Source organism: Ovis aries, chromosome 16 (assembly GCF_016772045.2).
Source record: "Ovis aries strain OAR_USU_Benz2616 breed Rambouillet chromosome 16, ARS-UI_Ramb_v3.0, whole genome shotgun sequence".
Taxonomy (NCBI): domain Eukaryota; kingdom Metazoa; phylum Chordata; class Mammalia; order Artiodactyla; family Bovidae; genus Ovis; species Ovis aries.
The window spans coordinates 35757302-35779598 of NC_056069.1; the positions used below are offsets into that span (position 1 = coordinate 35757302).

The following is a 22297-nucleotide window of genomic DNA, read 5'->3' on the forward strand; positions in this document are numbered from 1 at the left end:
ACACACACACACACAGAGTACAGGTAAAAGCTAGTGAGATCTGAATAAGGTCTGCAGTTTACTGCATGGCACTGCACCAAGGTCAGTTTTCTGGTTTTGATCATTGAACTATGCTTATGTAAGATGATGTCATTGGGGGAAGCTGAATAAAGGATACATAGAAACTCTCTGTGCTCTTTTTGAAGTTTCTATGTGAGTATGAAAAGAAAAAGTTTTTAAAAATTGGGGCGTTTTAATAATAATTCAATAGCAATCCATTGCCAACCACCCACTTTAAGATGAAAAGTATTCCAATATTTTTGGAAGCCTTCAAAGCACTCTTTCTGGATTCCTTCCCTTCCTTCTGCTCCTCCCTTTCTTCAGAGATACTACTGCTGGTGCTAAGTCGCTTCAGTCATGTCTGACTCTGTGCAACCCCATACACGGCAGTCCACCAGGCTCCCCCATCCCTGGGATTCTCCAGGCAAGAACACTGGAGTGGGTTGCCATTTCCTTCTCCAGTGCATGAAAGTGAAAAGTGAAAGTGAAGTCGTTTAGTCATTTTCAACTCTTAGCAACCGTATGGACTGCAGCCTACCAGGCTCCCGCCAGGCTCCCCCATCCTGGGATTCTCCAGGCAAGAGTACTGGAGTGGGTTGCCATTGCCTTCTCCGAGATAACTACTACCTGGATCTTTATCTTCATTATCCCTTTGCTCTTCTTTATAGTTTTGTGTATTAATTGCTCAGTTGTGTGTCTAACTCTTTGTAGCCCCATGGACTGTAGTCTGCCAGGCCCTTCTGTTCATAGAATTTTCCAGGCAAGAATACTGGAGTAGGTAGCCATTCACTTCTCCAGGGGATCTTCCTGACCCAGGGATGGAACCCATGTCTCCTGCATTGCAGGGAGATTCTTTACTGTCTGAGCCACCAGGAAAGCCCATAGAGTCATTGTGCTCAGGTGCTAAGTCACTTCAGTCGTGTCTGACTCTTTGCAACCCTGTGGACGTAGCCCATCAGGCTCCTCTGTCTACGGGATCAAACCCATGTCTCTGACCCGCATTGGCAGGCAGGTTCTTTACCACGAGTGTCACCTGGGAAGCTTCTTTGTAGTTTTACCTCATATATTTTAATCCCAAAACAATCTGTTGTCTAGTTTTGCGTGTTCTTGAATGCTGTATAAATGAAATCATTCTGCATGAGTTTGTCCGGCTAATTGCTTTTCTTACTCAGTGTTTCCTTTCTGAATTCCATTGTTGATGAGTGTAGCTTTCTGATTTGTTCATTGATGTATTCACTGTGAACACACCATGATTTATTCATTCATTCTATTGTTTATTAACATTTGGTCTGGTTTCAGTGGGTTTTTTTCCAACTACAAACACACAGGGCTGCTGTAAACACTCTTCTGCATCTCTCCTGGTTCACAGTTCAGAAGTATCTCCAGGGACCCTACCTTGGGGTGGAATTACAGAGTCAGAGAGTTCAGCTACTTTTCTGATTTACTAGATGATGCCAAATTATTTTCCTAAACGGTGTAACTATTGTTGTGTATTTTCAGTAATACTGGGTATTATCAGGGTTCTTACTTCTTGTATGTATGCTGCTACTGCTGCTGCTGCTAAGTCACTTCAGTCGTGTCCAACTCTGTGTGACCCCAGAGATGGCAGCCCACCAGGCTCTCCCGCCCCTGGGATTCTCCAGGCAAGAACACTGGAGTGGGTTGCCATTTCCTTCTCCAGTGCATGAAAGTACAAAGTGAAAGTGAAGTCGCTCAGTCATGTCCCACTCTTAGCGACCCCATGGACTGCGGCCCACCAGGCTCCTCCATCCATGGGATTTTCCAGGCAAGAGTACTGGAGTGGGGTGCCATTGCCTTCTCCATCTTGTATGTATAGTAACTGTAAAATGTTATCTGATCACTGTGGTTTTGTGTATTTTTTTTCTAATTTCTAGTATTATTACCCATTTTCCATTTAATTTTGTCTGTTTATTTCTCTTCTGAGAAATACAAGTTTAACACTTTGTCCATTTGTCAGTTGGGTGGTTTTTCTTTTTCTTATTGATTTATGGCAGCTCTTTATATATTCTGGAAATTAATGCTTTGTGTTGCAAAAACATTCCAGTTTCTGACTTAACTTCTTACTTTCATTATGGTGTCTTTTAAGGAACATAAAATCTTAATTTTAATATAGTTAATCTCATATTAAGGATCATTTCATTTAGCATATATTTTTGTAGCATATAGTTTTTCAGAGAAATATTTCTAAACCAGAAAATCATAGAACTGTTCCCTTATATTATTTCCTCAATTTTCTAAGTCTATTTTTACATTTAAGGTTTTACTACACCTGAATTTGGCTTTTATGTGTGATGTGAAGAGTTCAATTTTATTTTTTAAATATATGGGTAATTTGTTTTCCCCAGACCTACATATTGAAAAAACTGTGTATTTTCCCTAGCCATCTGTCAGGCTTCCCAGGTGGTGCTAGTGGTAAAGAATCCACCTGCCAGTGCAGGAGTTCCCTGGGTTGGGAAGATCTTCTGGAGTATGAAATGACGCCCCAGTCCAGTAGTCTTGCCTGAAAAGTTCCATGGGTAGAGGAGCCTGGGAGGCTACAGTCCATGCATGCTAAGTTGCTTTAGTTATGTCTGACTCTGTGCAACCCTATGGACTGTAGCCTGCCAGGCTTCTCTGTCCGTGGGATTCTCCACGGAAGACTGCTGGAGTTGGTTGCCATGCCCTCTTTTAGGGGATTTTCTCAACCCAGGGATCGAACCCAAGTCTCTTGCATCTTCTGCACTGGCAGGCGGGTTCTTTACTACAGTCCTTGGGACCACAAAGAGTCAGACACAGCTGAGCAACTGATCACAGGCACAGGGTATCTGTAATGTCAGCTCTAGAAAAAGCCAGTCAGATCTCTGCATATATCACGATCTGATTCTGGGCTCTATATTCTGCTGTACTTCTTCGTCTATATCTTTCTCACTAATACCACCCTCTCTTAATCACCTTAACCCTAGAATAATTTTAATATCTGGAAGACAAGTTCTCTCATAGGGCTCTTCTTTTGGAGTGTTTTGTCTGTTCTTCTCCTTTGCTCCTTCATGTACATTTTGGAATGAACTTCCTGAGTTTCTTCAAAGCCAAGGGGAATTTCGATTGGAATTATATTGAATTCACAAAGGAACTAAAGAGCCTCTTGATGAAGGTGAAAGAGGAGAGTGAAAAAGCTGACATAAACTCAACATTCAAAAAGCTAAGACCATGGCATCTGGTCCCATCACTTCATGGTAAATAGATGGGGAAACAGTGACAGACTTTATTTTCTTGGGCTCCAAAATCACTGCAGATGGTGATTGCAGCCATGAAATTAAAAGACGCTTGTTCCTTGGAAGAAAAGCTATGACCAACATAGACAGAATATTAAAAAACAGAGACATTACTTTGCCAACAAAGGTTTGTATAGCCAAAGCTATGATTTTTCCAGTAGTCATGTATGGATGTGAGAGATGGACCATAAATAAATCTGAACACCAAAGAATTGATGCTTTTGAACTGGTGGTGTTGGAGAAGACTCTTGAGAGTCCCTTGGACAGCACGGAGATCAAACTAGTCAATCCTAAAGGAAATCAGTCCTTACCCTTCATTGGAAGGACTGATGCTGAAGTTGAAACTTCAATACTTTGGCCACCTGATGTGAAGAACCAACTCATTGGAAAAGACCTCAATGCTGGGAAAGATTGAAGGTGGGAGGAGAAGGGGATGACAGAGGATGAGATGGTTGGATGGCATCACCAACTCAATGGACATGGGTTTGAGCAAGCTCTGGGAGATGGTGATGGATAAGGAATCCTGACATGCTGCAGGCAGTCTGTAGGGTCGCAAAGAGTCGAACACAACTGAGCGGCTGAACAACAATAACAATACAAAGTCATGTATCTTCAAGTGTATATGTCGATGTACTTAACCACACTTTTCAGCCCAGTAGATCATTTGTACAGTATTACACTACATTAGATCGCTGGTGCCTGTCAGAGGCTGGGTGTTGGCTCAGTGTGGAGGTATGAGAAGCCAGTGGGTTTTTTCCACCTCCAGTATATCACTGTCTGATAACAATATAGAAGAGTAACCTGTGCTTGATTTGCCACAGTTCAGTTCAGCTTAATTCAGTCACTCAGTCGTGTCCAACTCTTTGCGACCCCATGGACTGCAGCATGTCAGGCTTCCATGTCCATCACCAACTCCCAGAGCCTACTCAAACTCATGTCCATCTCGTCAGTGATGCCATCCAACCATCTCAACTTCTCTCGTTCCCTTCTCCTCTCTCCTTCAATCTTTCCCAGCATCAGAGTCTTTTCTAATGAGTTGGTTCTTCACATCAGGTGGTCAAAGTATTGGAGTTTCAGCTTCAGCATCAGTCCTTCCAATGAAGAGTCAGGACTGATTTCCTTTAGGATTGACTGGTTTGATCTCTTTGCAGTCCAAGGAACTCTCAAGAGTCTTCTCCAACACCACAGTTCAAAAGCATCATTTGTAAGGCACTCAGCTTTATTTATGGTCCAACTCTCAAATTCATACATGACTACTTGAAAAACTATAGCTTTGACTAGACAGACATTTGTTGGTAAAGTAACGTCTCTACTTTTTAATACATTGTCTAGGTTGGTCATAGCTTTTCTTCCAGGGAGCAAGCATCTTTTAATTTCATGGCTGCAGTCACCATCTGCAGTGATTTTGGAGCCCCCAAAAATAAAGTCTGACACTGTTTCCATTGTTTTCCCATCTGCCATGAAGTGATGGGACCAGATATCATGATCTTAGTTTTCTGAATGTTGAGCTTTAAGCCAACTTTTTCACTCTCCTCTTTCACTTTCATCAAGAGGCTCTTTAGTTCTTCTTCACTTTTTGCCGTAAAGGGTGGTGTCAACTGTGTATCTGAGGTTATTGACATTTCTCCTGGCAATCTTGATTCCAGCTTGTGCTTCATCCAGCCCGGCATGTTGCATGATGTACTCTGCATATAAATTAAATAAGCAGGGTGACAATATGCAGCCTTGATGTACTCCTTTCCTGATTTGGAACCAGTCTGTTGTTCCATATCCAGTTCTAACTGTTGCTTCTTGACCTGCATACAGGTTTCTCAGGAGGCAGGTCCGGTGGTCTTTGCCACAGTTTTCAATTAAAAAGAGCTGTCCTCTAAGTCAGAAGATCTCATGGATTGCAATTGCTGTTATACGAGTAAATCACTGTAAGCCAATGAAGATTGTATTTCTGGGTATGCCTAATATAAAACATTGCAACTTGACCTGGAAGAAAATGCTATATGGTGTAGTAGTCAAAAAGCCTTTTATATCTATCCATGTCTTCCCATCTTTAAAAAAATTGTAAGAATGTTTAATTAAGGGCTATTGATCCGATTTAGATGAGATTCTATAATTCTGCCATATGACTGCAGGGTGAGCATTAAAAATTAGAAAGAGCGTGATACTCTGCTCTCAGGCCAAATTAATATTCATCTTCTTTTTTTCTGTTTAATTAGAGTTTAATTAGGGTTAAATAAATAAATGAAACCTAGAGGCACAACATATATGAAACTTGTCAAGCCATTTTCCAGCACTGGAACCTGACCACAACCTCATTTATCTTGATCCGTGAAGTTCGGGGAAGCGTTGCACTTGGGCTGCAGCTTTAAAAGGCTTGTATGTTAATGTGTACCCCCTGTCTTCCGGAGATAAAGTGCTATTTCGTTGGCATTACTCACCATGTCAAGCCTTTCTGGTAAATTCTTCAGTCCCTCACCTTGCGGGAAAAGGCATCAGTTTACCACTTCCCAAGAAATGGGCTGTTCATAATGCTACGTTGTAATCTGATTCTTGTGAGGCATTGGTGGAAGACAGTAATGGCCCAGAGTCGATGATAATATCTAGAGGCTGACCCTTAAGAGATGCTCCTTAAAACCCGTTTTCATTTGACTGTAGTGTCAGTTCAGTGGACTAATAATGTCTGACTCTTAATCATATTACTATGATTCAGAAAAAGCACCACTTTCAAACTGTCTAGGTGTTTAATCCAAAACTGTGGTTGTGGTTTAGTTTCTAAGTTGTGTCAAACTGTTGCTATCCCATGGACTGTAGCCCACAGACTCCTCTGATCATGGCTTTCTCCAGGCAAGACAACTAAAGTGGGTTGCCGTTTCCTTCTCCAGGGGAATCTTCCAGACCCAGGGATTGAGCCCGGGTCCCCTATGCTGCAGGTGGTCTCCTGCATTACAGGAGACCTTTACCAACTGAGCCACCAGGGAATTATATAACAGTTTTTAGTTGTTTGGGGGCATAGAGTGACCAGGCAGGATTTTTGCACTCAAGAAACTTACAAACTAATAAATGAAAGAAAGCCTTATATGGCCATAGGACTGTTCAGGAAAGTTCATTGAATCAGCCTGAGATGGTGCTGTGATTTGGAGAGGGACAATAATAGCGAACAACAACAACAACCCTGATCAGCTAGCAACATTATTTGAGCATCCACTGAGATAAACTGGTCTACTTTTTCTTGTTTTGGATGCTTTCTCCTAAAAAACGTTTAAAACTAATTTTATTTATTTTCATTTATCTTTGGCTGTGCTGGGTCTTGTTGCCGCACAGGCTGCTCTCTGGTTGCGGTGTCTTCTCTTGTGGAGCATGGGCTCCGGGGCACGCGAGCTTCAGTAGTTGGGGCTCCAGGGCTCTAGGGCTCGGGCTCAGTTGCTTTGAGGCTTGTGGCATCTTCCCAGATCAGGGACTGAACCCATATCTCCTGCATTGGCAAGCAGATTCTTTACCACTGGGCCACCAGGGAAACCCTGAAAAAAAAATGGTTTTTTAAAAAGCTGTATGTATACCTCCTGTTTCTGCTGCCAGTGTGGGGACAGCCGAAGAAATTGCCACGGAGACTTGCTACAGAGGCACGATTTGCTATGCTAATTAACAAAACTGTTTCAGTGCAAGAAGACTCAGGTTGTTCCTTTCAATTCTAGGATAATTAAACATTAGTTAATATTTATGAAGTGCCTGCCATGTGTCAGGCCTCATCTGAAGCATTTATATAGTTTATCTCATTTAATCTTCACCAAAACCTAATGAAATAAACACTAGGATTATACTCATAATCTAGAAAACTGAGGCAGGGCTTAGATAACAGAGAAGTACATGTGGAATCCAGGCATTTGGCTCCAGAGATCATGTTTACAGTCTCCAAGGTCTCCTGAGCCTTTAGGCAAAGACTGCCTATTTCCAATGCAGTCATTAAGACATCTTTTTTTTTTTTTTTTCAGAAGCTTTAGAGGCAACCTTGGGTCTGTTGGCCTCAGAGCTTTATCCATCTCAGATGAGAAGGCCAGCTCCAGCTTCGCCGGCAGGACCATGACATCTATGGTGAGGATGTACCTGTTCTCTTGATAAGCTCCCGAATTTCCTCCTGGAGCTGGGTCTGTGGGAGCTGGGACAGCCTCATCTGACTGAAAAGGTGGCAGGGGGTACAGCAATGTCATAAATTTGCCACACCCTTGACTGATATTGTCCCAAGTGTCCCCATAGAATCAGTCTCTCATGAGCCTCCGTTCCCTTCAGGATTCCCAGGCCTCCCCCAGAGCTAAATCTGACCTGGAGGAGAAAAGAAAAAGAAAAGAAAATAGGAGAAACATTAGCTCTTTGTCATTTGAATAAAGTCTGTAATGTAAGGTAGATTCAATAACATGAGGCAGAATCAACTTCTTGAAGCAAAAACTGCAGTCACAGCTGTTACTAGGGCAAAATGCAAGTGTAGAGCACTGAACTCTTACCCTCTAAGTTTTTATTACAATTGCTTTTAGGCCACATTCTCTCATTAGACGCTAATAAATGTTTTCCATCGTGTGCAAGAAAGGTTTTATACAAATTCCATTTCCCAGAACTCCATGAATGAAATGGAAACCCCCTTTTCTGGGTATGGAAATAACAACAACAAAAAAAACCCCTAAAACCTCCTGGCACAGTGTTTCTCGAGTACCCTCTGGGGTGGCTAGGTGGCGCCGTAGGCTAATGCACGGGCCCAGCTCAGCTCTCAGGTTGCCAACTGCTATGGGAGGATTGGAAGGAAAAGAGGGAGGAATACAAGGGCTGCCGGTCTCCCCAAATCAGGTTCATCAGCTCAGCTCTACTCACAGCTCATGCCTCTGTCACTATGAACTGTGTCCTTTCTCCCCCGCTTCGCCTCCCTGGTTGATCACCACTGGTAGGGAGGGGGCTTCTAGGCCCTGGGCTTTGGCTGTTCTTGAGGAAAAGTCTGCAGAATCTTAAACGTGGTCCTAAATCTTGTGTTTCTCTCCATTTGACTCTCCCAAAAATCATTCAAGAATCCGAGGAGAAAGGACCAAGCTCGTCTTGAAGAATGAAAGGAAGGTCACCAGCTCCCTCTCCGATCTCCTGAGTAAGCTCAGGGTGTGGGCGAGTCCAGCCTCTTGTCGTCCCCTGAGAGCCCTAGTATTTCCCAGCCTCCTGCAGCCCTGCAGCTCTCAGACCAGCTGGCTGCAGAGGAAGAGAGGGCCCTGCTGTAGGGAGGTGGGGAGCACAGGTCCAAAAGACCCCTGGATGGTGCGGAGGACACCAATCAGGCCTTTTGTCTTAAGGGAGAAACCCCTTTCCCACCCTGCCAGAGTCCTGAAACTCCTAAATTACCGACTCCTTTGCCTGAAGCCATTAAAGACTCTCCTTAAGACACAAATAGGATGGAAAGGCTTACCTTGGAGAAGTTGGTGGAGAATCCATTGCACAATGGTACTGCTCAGAGGGAACCCCAGGGAGGAGCCAGCTGTGGATGGGCCCATGGGCTGTGCTGAGACAGGAGGAGATAGCCAGGGTGGAAACAGATGTGGGGCTACAGCCTCCTTTCCACCTGCTCCATTTGGGGGCTGGGAGTCAGATACTGATCACTGATTGCCAAGGCTGTGTGCCCTCAGGTTCTAGGAGAATTTGGGTTTCAAATAGTGCTCTGGTATTCCATAAGCACACACATACGTGTCTGCTTATTCGTTCTGGTTTTGGTTCAGACACATTCCTGCTGCACCTGCCCTCCCCTGAAACCTGCCTTGTGCCTAGGGGACCCTGGCTGTGGTCTCTGGGCCTTGAGGGAGATGACAGGCTGAAGAGGGGCCTCCCCAAGTGAAAGGTGATCTGCATATGTTCCAGAAAGGAAGCTCGTCACCAAACTTACGCAAGCATCTCAAACACAAATAGGGATGCCAGTCACAGAGGGTGTATTCCGGAAAATAGACAAAAAGGAGAAAATACTGTATAAAAGACATGTATTATAAGTGAAAACAAGAACAAAAGTTTGAAAAGATATATAAAATATAGTCATAAGATCTCTATATAAAATATGTAGACATCTATATCTATATAGACATACATTCATAAGAAGGTAAAGAGAAACCTAAAACCCCCAAACCCTAGAGGAGAGGGATAAAAGCTGAAGATAAAGATGTACATCTATGAATTTTTATGACTACCGTGTGAATTTACTTGCTGTCAAAATGTTCTGAAGACATTTATTTGAGCAGTTACAGAAACTCCTACAATGCCATGTTCATCTTGACACTTCTGTTTTAACCTTGAAGAGTCTGTCAGCCCTCCTACATTTCTCTCTGTCATAGCCATGATGCCTCTTTTGGCATAAACATCAGTAAACTTAAGTGCCATGAGTCATATTGTCAATTTTTAATTAAATCATGGTCTAGCTAGGGTTTGATTTATTTAGGCCTGAATTCATTTAGACCCTGGTCCACATAAATTTACATAGCTTATTTAACAAGCTCATGATTGTATAAATTGTAGATTCCTTTAAAATTTCTAACAATATAAGTTGTAAAAGCCTTTTCTTGTCAAGCCAAGAGTGGTAGACTATAATTTCCAAGGGTGGTGTTTTATTTTTAAACCAAGCATTATAAAAGAAATCTGTTGTATTCCTAAGTAAAGACATTTATGAGATCATTTAAAGATAACCATCCCATATGTTTTCACTCAGAGTTTTAGTGATATGGCAAAGCCTCATTATAACCAGCGGTGCTGATTTTTTATTTTTCTTTCCCAGAATGGTTTCACACAGATGGTTGTAAATCCATACAGTGAATGTCTAGTAAAAAAAAAAAAAAAAACCTCATCTGCTCAATTAAATATAGTAAATACTGCTTTAAACTGGAGTGAGTCATACGGATATCCACTTTCCTAGAATTCTGATTAAAAAGCATCATGGTTAATTAATGTTCCCAAGAAAGGGTCAGAGCTCACAGGAAATGAATGGGAAGGTGACAGGAAGAAAGGGTGGGGAGCACAGGACACTCTGGCTCGGGGCTGTTGATGAGATTGATTCCTGCAGCAAGAAACTGACAGCAGCTTCGGGGAGGAGAGAGATTGTGCTGCTCACCATTTACACGCAAATCTGACTGGACTGAAGGTGGAGGGGTGCAGAAGGGATGACAGAAAGGTGGAAAGAATGAAACTGCTAGACATAAACAGATAAGCAAGAAGGATTTACTGTATAGCACAGGGATTATACCCAACATCATGTAATAACATATGCTTGCATGCTAAGTCTCTCCAGTTGTGTCTGACTCTGTGCGACCCCATGGACTGTAGCCCACCAGGCTCCTCTGTCCATGGGATCCTCTAGGCAAGAATACTGGAGTGGGATGCCATGCCCTCTTCCAGGGGATCTTCCTGACGCAGGGATTGAACCGATGTCTCTTATGTCTCCTGCATTGGCAGATGGGTTCTTTACCACTAGCACCACGTGGAAAGCTAATGGAATATAATCAGCAAAAAAGAAAAAGAAAAAGCTGAATAACTTTGCTATACACCTGATTGTTTTTGTTGTTTAGTCACTCAGTGGTGAATGACTCTTTGCAACCTCCAGGCTCCTCCATGGAATTGTCTAGGCAAGAATACTGGAGTGGGTTGCCAGTTTCTTCTCCAGGGGATCTTCCCAACCCAGGGATCAAACCCATGTCATCTGCACTGGCAGGTGGGTTCTTGACTGCTGAGCCACCAGGGAAGCCCATGCATGTGATACTAATACAATTATCGTAAATCAACTATACTTCAATAATAGAAAAAGAACAGTATTTAGAAACCAAAAGAAAAAATTTTAATCTATATTTTTCAGTTGGAAAAAAGGGAGATGCAGCTAGAGGAGCTGGTCGGGTTTCAGGGGAAATGGCAGAGGGAACAGCAGTGGGGAAGACGCCCTCCACGGCTGATCTGATCTGGACCCTGTTTTCAAGTAGTTTTTGTGTGTTTGGGGTTTCATAGAACTTCTGAGTGTTAAGTATGATTGAATGGGCACAACTGGCAATTCTGCACTCATGACTCAGTTGAATTTACAGCCTGTAGCCAGTCATCATGTAACCCTCAGAGGGAAAGATGAGTCAAATGCATCTTCTGCAAAAGGCAAGATGAAATTTGCTTTGTAGGGAGAAATTAGGGTGCTGCCCACGCCTGTGTTTGGGAGCAGAGGGTCAGTGTTTGCTGCCTGCTGTCAGTGACCTGGGGACTGGGCAGGTGGGAGGAGCCGGTCACCCAGCCTAGGCAGAGATGCTCTGCCTGGAGGCTGTTGTCTTCTGGTTTGTTCTTCCCACTGCGTTACAGCCCCCACATTTCCAAACACACTATCAGGATGCAAGGTCCAACACAGGGTTATTATTATTTTTTTTCTGATGAATGTTTTGATGGACATGAAACATTTACAAAGGTCTAAAAATCAAAGCAAATTTCATTACATGCTTAATGAACTTATTTGTCAGAAAGAAATCAGGATTCTTCCGGGAAATCTAGAAAGGGTAGTTGTCATCCTTCTAGCAATTCCTGAAAACCCACATGGATTATTAATTTTCCTGGAGGGAGGGGCTGTGATGGCCTATATTGGTTTGCAACACCAGAAGCATAGCTCTATTTGTTTCAAGGGAGAATGCTCAACTTCTTTTTTAAAAAGGTCATTCTTTATGTACATGATTGCACTTTTGATGGAGGCTAGGGGTAGGGAACGGATGACTAGTATATAATGCAATAAAATGTCAGGTATCGCAGATCTTTGAAGTTTGGGGCAGTTTAGCTAACTCCAAGGAATCCAGATTCATGAGCAGAATCCCTTCTTTCTCTGTGCCTGGCAAGACACTGACGACCCCATTGTGGATATAATAAGAAGAAAAGTTGGGCTGAGAATTTAGTATCATTTGCCAATCCATTAGCAAACAATGGAAAGTCCCACTTGCATGTGAGACTGTTTTTCTGAAAATGACAGGCTTACTGTATGAAGTTAAGAAGCCAAGAAAACATGTTTGTGATGTGCCGTAGGGGTCAAGACTTGTGTTCAAAACCCAACTCCACAACTGACTTGCTGTTTGGGGACAAACCATGTTATTTCTCTGGGTCTTAGTTTCCCAGGGGGACTGAGCTTTTTTTTTTTAATGATCAGTACAAGGCACCCAGCTCTAAACCACGTCCTGAGTCTTCCAAGTTTCTTTTGTTGTAGCTTGGATATATTCTAACAAGGATTTTGAGAACCAGTAATTGATATTTTCTAAATACCCCACTATTATAGGCTATATTATATATATTCTTTTATGTTTTATGACATAGTATACATTTATAGAATGTGTGTTGTCTATGTATATTTTGGATAGAAAAGTTATGAGAACATTCTAATGAGATCTTGATATTGACTTTTTTGAGTGCACATGAGAAGGAAAGCCAACCTTGACCCTCTTAGGTACATATTAAACTTTCCTAGTTGGGCTGCCAGTAATCGAACAGAAAAGACAAAAGCAATTGTAATATATATTTAGATCGATACAGAAAAAAAAAAAAGGAGTTGATGACAACAAATAAGGGTAAAAATCATTGAAGAATGGATGGACTTAGACCAGTCTTGAGCCGGGAGCTTGTGTGGGCAACAGCTCAGCCCATTCCTGCTGAACCCCCAGGGATGGCTTCTTCTTTTCTGTTTCACCGGGACTTGAAAAGTAAGGAAGAATGAGCTTCCCTGGCTTGGCTACTGTTTGCACAAACATGGCCCAGGGCCTTGTGAGCCCCTAAACTGCTGCTGCCATCTCTGCCCTGGGTGGAGAGACACTTTCCTTTGTGTTTTTTGGATCCTGATTTCTCTCACCTTTCCTGAAGTTACTATTCAATGCCTGGAATGATTCTTTACCCAAGAATTCTATAAAGTCTTTTGCTTTACAGGGCCTGGGAGGGGATGCTGAAATCAGGCAGCTTGCTGGCTTACACCACTGTAGGTGCAAAAGTCCACCCCCTGGGCCTGTGTACATGTGTGGGTGTGAGCACAGGTGTGCATGTGTGTATTGGGGGTGGAGGGAAATCCTTGGAGGATCCAGAGGGAACTTCCTGGGCCTTGAGAGGGTGTCTCTGATGGTTCATTTTATGCGTGGACTTGGCCTGCCTGAGATTGGGTCTCAGAGTCTCTGAAATTGGGGAAGTCAGTTCCTTATGGTAAACCTCTTTCTATTCACACACACACACATCCTGCAGGTTCTGTTTCTCTGGAGAACTCTGGCTAACAGCTTCATGTACATCCCTAATTCCTGACTCTTTTTCTTTACTTCCTATAGTCTTTTCTCTGGAAGTCCTCTTTCCCCGTCATGGCAGGTTGAATTCCCTGGGAAGGAGAGTTTATGGCACAGGAAACTTATTAGGCGGTGTCCTTGAGACAACAGCTATGAAAGAGCTGGAGCCAGATTGGGACAAAGGAGAAATTGAACTTCAAACTTCCCCAGGAGCAACCTCAGCCAACCTTTGGGGGGCTCTGGAGCAAAAATGGCCTGTTGGAGTTGTCCCCCACTGGGCTAGAAAGCCAGCCTCCATGCACCCACCTCAAGCAGTCAGTGAACATGGGCAGGCCCTGGGGTCAGGCATGCTCCGTGGCTGAATGGAGCTGAGGGCTGTCTGCTGTTGGCACTCCCAAGAGCTTGGGCAGTGAGCCCTCTCTTAAAGGGGCAAGCAGGTCACTGGACCTGTACAAGAGGCTGCTTGTTGTCCACCGATAGACATTTCTCCCCTTTTTAAGTGCCTGATTTTATCTGGACACTAAGTTCCCAGAACAAAGACTACATTTCCCAGCCTCTCTTGCAACTAGGTGTAGCTATATGATTCTCTTTTGGTCAATGGATGTCAGCAGGTATGTGTATGTGCAGCCTCCACAGCGTGGCCTTAAATGGAGAAGCAGGTGGCTTTCTTCTCCCCTTTTCCCTTCCCACTGATTGGAAGACAGATGCAGTGACCATACACCAGCACCACCTTGACAGTGATGTTACTTTGTAATGGAGATTGCACGTGGTAGAGTGGCACAGAGCAGGAGCCCGCTTCCCTACACCCGCGAATTACTTGCCAGTCTTGCTCTGGCTGCCTCCAGCCTTCTTAATCATGATACACAGAGAGAGAATCTTTTTTCTTCTTCAAGTCATTCTGGTTTTTTTTTTTTTTTTTGCCATGCTACCTGGCATGTGGGATTTTAGTTCCCTGACCAGGGATTGAATCCACGCCCCTTGCATTGGAAGCACAGAGTTTTAACCACTGGACACCCAGGAAAGTCCCAAGTCATTATAATTTCCTGTTTCATACAGCTGAAACTAATTCCGATTGACTTTCATATTCCTGCTTCTATACCTTTTGCCGAGGTTAAGCCCAACACACCCTAGAAAGATAACGAAGTCCTGCATCATTTGGTACTTTCTTTTGTTCTGTGTCCTGTGTGATGGCCTTTCTCTTTGGGCTAACTTCTGATTGAACATCAAAAAGGGTGAGTTTTGGTCTCTGAGATGACTGGCTAAGGGAGGCAGTGTATGTATAGAGGTGAGCTTTGGCCAACAGAAAAGAAGGAGAGGGCTTCCACTCTGGTTCATGGCTTGCTCTCTCTTTGAAAGTTCAAAGTGAAACCTACCTCATCATAACAAGGATTCATTTCCCTTCAAATGTAAGTATTTTATTAACACAAAAAGTCCTATTTTTCCTATCCACATACATTTGACTCAAAATACATACTAAATGCATGCTAAGTCGTTTCAGTCGTGTTTGACTCTTTGTGACCCCATTAGCCCACCAGACTCCTCTGTCCATGGGATTCTCCTGGCAAGAATACTGGACTGGGTTGCTGTGCCTTCCTCCAGGGGATCTTCCCAACCCAGGGACTGAACTCGTGTCTCTTATGTCTCCTGCATTGACAGTTGGGTTCTTTACCACTAGAACCATCTGGGAAACCCACATTTAACTCTACTTCATAAAAGTTAGAGTTGAGGGTTTTTTGTTTTAAGGGGAGGATTTGCCTCGTCTTTGCCCTGGGTTACACTGACAAATTGTGTTACAATCATACCTCTGGATACTGTGGGTTAAGTTCCAGACCACAGGAAGAAAGTGAATATTGCAATAAAGAGAGTCACAGAATTTTGTTGGTTTCCCAGTGTATATAAAAGTTATATTTACACTATACTGTAGTCTATGGAGTGTTCCGGAGAAGGCAATGGCACCCCACTCCAGTACTCTTGCCTGGAAAATCCCATGGACAGAGGAGCCTGATGGGCTGCAGTCCATGGGGTCGCTAAGAGTAGGACACGACTGAGCGACTTCACTTTCACTTTTCACTTTCCTGCATTGGAGAAGGAAATGGCAACCCACTCCAATGTTCTTGCCTGGAGAATCCCAGGGGCGGGGGAGCCTGGTGGGCTGCCATCTATGGGGTTGCACAGAGTCAGACATGACTGAAGTGACTTAGCAGCATGGAGTGTTCAATAGTAGTAAATTTAAAAACACAATGTACATACAGTTAAAAATATTTTATTGCTAAAAAAATGCTAACCATCATCAGCAAGTTGTAATCTTTCTGCTGGTGGAAGGCCCTGCCTCAGTGTTGATGGTTGCTGCTAAAGGTTGGGGTGACTGTGGTAATTTCTTTTTTTTTTAAGAGTAGAATTATCTTTTTTAAAAATTGATTTATTTACTTTACTTTACAATATTGTGTTGGTTTTGCTATACGTTGACTTGAATCTGCCATGGGTGTACATGTGTTCCCCATCCTGAAACCTCCCTCCCACCTCCCTCCCCATCCCATCCCTCTGGGTCATCCCAGTGCACCAGCCCCAAGCACCCTGTATCATGCATCGAACCTGGACTGGCAATTTGTTTCACATATACTAATTTACATGTTTCAATGCCATTCTCCCATATCATCTCACCTTCGCCCTCTCCCACAGAGTCCAAAAGACTGTTCTTTACATCTGTGTCTCTCTTGCTGTCTCACATACAGGGTTATCATTACCATCTTTCTAAATTCCATATATATGTGTTAGTATACTGTATTGGTGTTTTTCTTTCTGACTTACTTCACTCTGTATAATAGGCTCCAGTTTCATCCACCTCATTAGAACTGATTCAAATGTAATTTCTTAAAATAAGGCAGCAATGAAATTTGCCACATCCATTGAGTCTTCCTTTCATAAGTGATTTCTTTGTAATATGCAATGCTGTTTGATAGCATTTTACCCACAGGCAGTAAGTTGGTTCAGTCACTCAGTCATGTCTGACTGTTTTCAACCCCATGGACCACAGCATATCAAGTTTCCTTGTCCATAATCAACTTCCGGAGCTTGCTCAGACTCATGTCCATCAAGTCGGAAATGCCACCCAACCATCTCATCCTCTGTCATCCCCTTCTCCTCCTGCCTTCAATCTTTCCCAGCATCAGGGTCTTTTCCAATGAGTCAGTTCTTCACATCAGGTGACCCAAGTATTGGAGTTTCAGCCTCAGCATCAGTCCTTCCAGTTCAGTACTGATTTCCTTTAGGATTGACTGGTTTGATCTCCTTGCAGTCCAAAGGACTCTCAAGAGTCTTCTCTAACACCACAGTTCAAAAGCATCAAATCTTCGGTGCTCAGCCTTCTTTATGGTCCAACTCTCACATCCATGCATGACTACTGGAAAAACCGTAACTTTGACTATACAGACCTTTGTTGGCAAAGTAGTATCTCTGCTTTTTAATATGCTCTCTAGGTTTGTTATAGCTTTTCTTCCAAGGAGCAAGTGTCTTTAAATTTCATGGCTGCAGTCACCCTCTGCAGTGATTTTGAAGCTGGAGAAAATAAAGTCTGTCATGGTTTCCGTTGTTTCCCCATCTATTTCCCATGAAGTGATCGTACTGGATGCCATGGTCTTAGTTTTTTGAATACTGAGCTTTAAGCCAGCTTTTACCCACAGTAGACCTTTCCAAATTACAGTCAGCCCTCTCAAACTCTTCTACTGTTTTATCCACTAAGCTTATGTAATATTCCAAATCCTTGTTATTTCAACAGCCTTCATAACATCTTCACCAGGAGTAGATTTCACCTCGAGAAATTACTTTCTTTGCTCATCCATAGGAAGCAAATTCTCATCCATTCAAGTTTTATCAGATTGCAGGAATTCAGTCACATCTTCAGGCTCCACTTCTTTCTTTTAATTAATTAATTATTTATTATTCTTTTTTTTTTTTTTAAACTTTTGGTTGTGCTGGATCTTCATTGCCGGGCTGGCTTTCTCTAGTTGAGGTGATCAGGGGCTACTCTTGGTTGTAGTGTACAGGGCTTCTCTCGTTGTGGAGCACAGGCACAGGCCTCAGTAGCTAGGGCGCAGGGGCTCATTTGCTGTGGCTGGCTGCCTCTGAAACGCACAGGCTCAGTGGTTGTGGCTTGTGGGTTCTAGAACACTGGGTCAGTAGTTGTTGCTCATGGGCTTAGTTGCTCTACAGCACGTGGAATATTTCCAGACCAGGGATTAAACCAGTGTCCCCTGCATTGCCAGATGGGTTCTTATCCACTGTGCCACCAGGGAAGTCCCAGGCTCTTCTTGTAATTCTAGTTCTCTTGTTATTTTTACCACATCTGCAGTTATTTCCTCCACTCATGTCTTGAACCCCTCAAAGTCATCCATGAGAGCTGTCATTAAATTCTTGAAAAACTCCCGTGAATGTTGATATTTTGATCTCTTCCCAAAAATCAAAAATATTCTTAATGGCATCTAGAATGGTGAGTCTTTCCAGAAGATTTTCAATTTACTTTGTCCAGATCTACCAACGGAATCACTATCTATGGCACACATAGCTTAATGAACTGTATTTCTTAGGTAATAAAACTTGAAAGTCAAAATTAGTCCTTGATCCCACTCCAGTACCCTTGCCTAGAAAATCCCGTGGACAGAGGAGCCTGATAGGCTGCAGTCCATGGGGTCACTAAGAGTCGGACACGACTGAGTGACTTCACTTTCACTTTTCACTTTCATGCATTGGAGAAGGAAATGGCAACCCACTCCAGTGTTCTTGCCTGGAGAATCCCAGGGACCGGGGAGCCTGGTGGGCTGCTGTCTATGGGGTCGCACAGAGTTGGACACAACTGAAGTGACATAGCATAGCGGCTTGTACTGCAGAATGGATGTTGTGTTAGCAGGCACAAAACAAGATTAGTCTTGTACATCTCCATCAGAGCCCTTAGGTGACTGTGTGCACTGCCAATGAGCAGTAATATTTTGAAAGGGATCTTTTTCCTAAGCAGTGGATCTCAACAGCGGGCTTAAGATATTCTGTAAACCATGTTGTCAACAGATGTGCTGTCATCAGGGCTTTCTTGTTCCACTAACAGAGCACAGGAAGAGTAGATTTAGTGTAATTCTTAAGGTCCTAGGATTTTCAGAATGGTAAATAAGCATTAGCTTCAACTTTATCACAAGTTACATTAGCTCCCAACAAGAGAGTCAGCTTGTCCTTTGAAACTTTGAAGTCAGGCATTGACTTCTCCTCCCTAGCTCTGAAAGCCCTTGATGGCATCTTCTTCCAATATATATTGAATTTTTCTATATTGAATATCTGTTAGTTTAGTGTAGCCACTTTCATTAATGATCTTAGCTGGGTCTTTTGGATAACCTTTATTTTTTTTTCTTTTGGATAACTTGCTGCAGCTTCCACATCAGCACTTGTAGCTTCACCCTGCAGTTTGATGTGATGACTTCTTTCCTTCACCCTCATGAACCAACTTCTATTATCAAACTTTTCTTCTGCAGCTTTCTCACCTCTCTCAGCCTTCACAGAATTGAGGAGAGTTAGGGGACTTGCTCTGAATTAGGCATTGACTTAAGGAAATGGTGTGAGTGGTTTGATCTTCTCTCGAGACCACTAAAACTTTCTCCACATCAGCAATAAGATTGTTTCACTTTCTTCTCATTCATGTGTTCACCAAAATAGATTTTTAATTTCCTTCAAGAACTTTTCCTTTGAATTAAGAACTTGGCTACCTTTGACACAAGAGCCCTAGCTTTCAGCATATCTCAGCTTTAAACCTGCCTTTCTCATTAAGCTTGATCATTTTTTTGTTTTTGATTTAAAGTGAGAGATCTGTGACTCTTCTTTTCACTTGAACACTTAGAGACCATTGTGAGGTTATTAATTGGCCTAATTTCAGTACTGTTGCTCAGGGGATAGGGAGTGAGAGAGACGTGGGAACGGCCAGTCAGTGGAGCAGTCAGAGCACATATAACATTTATCAATTAAATTCAATACAGGTGTGGCTTGTGGCTCCCAAAATAGTTCCAATAGTAACATCAAAGATGATCACAGATCACCGTAACAGATATAATAATAATGGAAGGGTTTGAATTATTACAAGAATTACCAAGTGTGACACAGAGACATGAGGTAAGCAAATGCTGTTGGCAAAATAGTATTATAGACTTGATCAATGCAGGGTTCGCATAAACCTGAAATTTATAAATTTGTGGAAATACTGTTAACCAGCAATAGACTCTCTCTCTCTCTCTCTCTCTCTCTCTCTCTCTCTCTATATATATATATATATATATATATATATATATATATATATATGTGAAATAAATGAGATAAGGAGTTTGGTCTTTAAAAAAAAAAGAAAATGCAAATTCCTTTGATGAAGACTTTTCAGAGCAAGGTGATTAAGATGATTGATTATACTCTGGAAGACTGGAGATGGGAACACAGATGGGGACAAAGGTTTGCCTTATACTTTGCCAAATATTTCTGAGTGGGAGGAGGCCAGATGGCTACAAAGCAGGCTGGAAATACAACAGTTTAGGTATAAAAGTAGCTGGAACCATAAAGGAAACTAAAAGTGGGAATTACTAAGAAAAAGGCTGTGTAAATGTTTGTGACAAGGAAAGGGGACAGTTGATCTCTTTCAGGGTGGAGGGATTAAATCAAAGGCCAAAAAAAAAAAAAAAAAGCTGTATTTTTTTAAAATGACCAGCATGGGGGTTGGGGTCATGGTGCTGAAGAAGGTGGAGGTGATGATGGTGAGAGGTTGGGGAGAGTTCTGCGGTCAGATTGTGAGTGGCAGGTGAGAGAAGCATTTCTGGAAAAGGATGCTCCAGGGGGCAGAACAGCGAGATGGAATCAAGCTCTGGTTCTGTAGGCCCTAGGTTGGAAGGCCCGTGTCTGAGTCCCAGATCGACCTGTGTCACCTCGGCTCAGTGACATCATCTCTCCAACCCTTAGTTTCTGTATCTGTACAGTGGGGCTAATTATAGGACTGGTCTTATAGGATCACTGTATTGGGTCAATGAGGTAATGCATGATGAGTGTCCAGTCTGGCACATAATAAAGTCCTAATCAATGATAGCTTAAAAGCATAATGACTGGAAGAGGAGTCATACGATTTGGTCAGGTTCAGGCTTTCCTGAAAGCCCTTGTCATCATCAGAAGCAAATTGTGTCACCTCTGTAAGCTGAGATGGCCCATCAAGGTGTCATGGTTGCTCCAGCCAGTGATTTTCCTTCTTGGCTACATTTTGAAATTAACTAGGAGGTTTGAAACATGTCGATGCCTGGGTCCCATCCCTAGAGATTCTGATTTAATGGTGTGGGGAATGGTCTGGGCATCAGAATTTGGAAAAATCCCCCAGATGAGGCTAATGTGTAGCCAAGCTTGAGAATCTCTGTTTTATCCCTTTTGTCATTCCCTAATGGCCGCCCCTAATTGTTTCAGGTGTATTAGTTTTGTTTATTCAGCTTGTTGGCAAGGTCTTGTGGGCTCACCTACATGTTCTCCTTTATTGCCTGGCAGAGTAAGAACCATGGGGGAATGGAAACTGAAAGGCTTGGATTTTTGATCTGGTATTTTCTGTCTGGCTGTAGGACCCTGGGTCATTGTAAGATGGAGCATGTACCAATGTCCAGACACTGTTCCAAGAACTTTGCATGTATTTGTTCATTTATCCTATCAGACTGATGAGGTAGGATACATTATCTTATCCCCTATTATTAGCCTCAGAGTTAATGATAACACACTATTATGAGAAGTTAGTAACTTACCCAGGGCCTCAGCACCATGCGTCTGGATGTGAACCCAGGAGGCCCGAGTGCCCACCATGAACCACTCCACCCTTCCCAGCTGATACCAGGCTGCTTTTGAATTTGTTCATCCCTAAGTGGAGCTGCTGGATCATCCTTGGTCCAACCTCCCAACTCCGATGCTCTGCTGACCCAACCAGCACCTGGCAGAAGGTCATAGTGGATGGTCTGGCACTACCCAGCCCTGGACTGATTATTAAGTGAATCAAGGACTTGAGCTCAGACCAGAATGAGGGCAAACAGACAAGGAGGACAGACACGTGGAAGTCATGACTTAGGAGGGGGGCTCTGCCCAAAAAAGTGACCTGGCTAAAGGAATGATGTTATGCTACCCACTGTGAACCCCATTATGTTTCAGCCAAATGAATGAGGATAGGGACGTGTTCAAGTCAGCTGAGACTAGTGTAGTCTAATGTGGACAGGTAAATTTCCCTGCGTAAAAACTCTTGTCAGGAATTTGGGGGAATAGAGACTAATAGTGAGAGAAAAGATGAAAAAGTCTCTTGAGTGGATGTGGCCCCAAAAGTAAAATATAATTCAGCGTGACTGGAATTTTCCATGGCTGCCTGACGATGAAGCCTGATATTCAGTTTTGAGGCGATGCCTGCTGTTCTAGGTATTAATGCCCTTCCTTAGCACTCGACTCTCCATAAAGTGACATGCAGAATCTTTTATTAGCGGTGCTTTGAGGGGATGAAGGAGTGGAGATGGTGTCAATCATGGAGAAAAACAATGAGGAAAAGAATAATGGTGGCAGGAGATAAGACAGAGAAAGAAAAAGTTTAGGGGAAGCAAGAGGAATCCACAGAAAGTTAGGTCCCCTAGGAATGCTTAGATATGTTGGGTGAACATGGCTTGATGGAATTTAATTTAACGTATGAAAGGACAGAAAAAA

General features: G+C 42.9%; 1 long non-coding RNA gene across 6 annotated transcripts in view; it reads left to right on the forward strand.

Annotated features, from left to right (window-relative positions):
* LOC114118742 (uncharacterized) overlaps window positions 1-22297 on the forward strand; it is a 107613-nt gene that overhangs the window by 28521 nt on the left and 56795 nt on the right. For 4 of the 6 annotated variants that reach the window (XR_009596785.1, XR_009596784.1, XR_003591916.3 and 1 more), the window contains exons 3-4: window positions 7295-7394; window positions 8354-8427. This is a non-coding gene — a long non-coding RNA (uncharacterized LOC114118742). Of the gene's footprint in view, window positions 1-7294; window positions 7395-8353; window positions 22201-22297 lie in introns of those variants that run through there. The other 2 variants (XR_003591915.3, XR_003591917.3) reach the window with 1 other exon arrangement.